The following is a 1,660-nucleotide window of genomic DNA, read 5'->3' on the forward strand; positions in this document are numbered from 1 at the left end:
TAATGATAATAGTGATAGCGAACATAATAATGATAAAGATGATAATAATCATGATAATAATAATGATGAAATGATGACAATGAAGATCCTGATATTGTTATTAATATCATTAATTTTATTATTGTTTTGAGGATCATCATAATCATCATTTTCATTTTTATTATTATCATCATTATCGTTATCACTTCCATGATATTATTGCTATCTTTAATGTCACTGTTAATATTATTATTGTTATTATCATTATTATTATTATTATCATTATTATTATTATTATTATTATTATTAATATTATTATTATTATTATTATCATTATCATTATTATCATTAAAATTATTATCATTATTATTATTATTATTATTATTATTATTATTATTATTATTATTATTATTATTATTATTATTATTATTATTATTATTATTACTATTATTATTATTATTATTATTATCATTATTATTATTATTATTATTATTATTATTATTATTATTATTATTATTATCATTATTATTATCATTATTATCATTATTGTTGTTGTTGTTGTTATTATTGTTATTGTTTTTATTATCATTATTATTATTATTATCATTATCATTATTATTATTACTATTATTATTACTATTGTTATTGTTATTATTATTATCATTATTATTATTATTATTATTATTGTTATTATTATTATTATTATTATTATTATTATTATTATCCTTTTTATTATTATCATTATCATTATCATTATTATTATTATTATTATTATTATTATTATTATTATTATTATTATTATTATTATTATTATTATTATTATTATTATTATTATCACCATTGTCATTACTATTGTGATCAGTATTATTATAATCATTCTTATCATTATTATTATTTTTATCATCATTTTCTTTATCATTATCATAATCATTATTGTTATTAATAGTATCATTATTATCAGCAACATTATAAATAACATTTTCACTTCCATTGTTATTATCATCATTATCATTATCAATATTATTAATATCATTATCATCATTTCAACCTTTATATTTATCTTCATCAGTATCATTATCTTGTTACCATGATTATTATCATTATTATGTTGTTGTTTATGCTGTTGTCGTTGTTCTTTGTCTTCATGTTTTTCTTCCTATTCTTCTTATTATCATTATCAACAACATTATTGTAATTATTATTATTATTGTTATCATTATTGTTATTATAATTTTCATTGATATTGTTTTTATTATCATTATTATTATCATCATTATTATTATCATCATTACCATTATTATCATTATTGTTATTACTATCGATTATCATTATTATCATCATTATTATTATCATCATTACCATTATTATTATTATTGTTATTACTATCGATTATCATTATTATCATCATTATTATTAATCATTATCTCTATCTTTTATGTTTTATTATTATCAATATTCATTATCATTTTGTCATGATTATTATCCATATCATTGTTACTGTCATTATTGATTTCATTATCTCTATTACCATTATCAATTTCATTATCATCATTATCAATTCCATTATTATCATCATTATCAATTTCACTATCATTTTCATTACTATCATCATTATCAAGATCATTATTATTGTCATTATTAATTTGATCATTATGATTGTCCATCTTAATTTAATTATCAT

Source organism: Penaeus vannamei, chromosome 39, assembly GCF_042767895.1.
Source record: "Penaeus vannamei isolate JL-2024 chromosome 39, ASM4276789v1, whole genome shotgun sequence".
In the NCBI taxonomy this organism is placed as follows: Eukaryota; Metazoa; Arthropoda; class Malacostraca; order Decapoda; family Penaeidae; genus Penaeus; species Penaeus vannamei.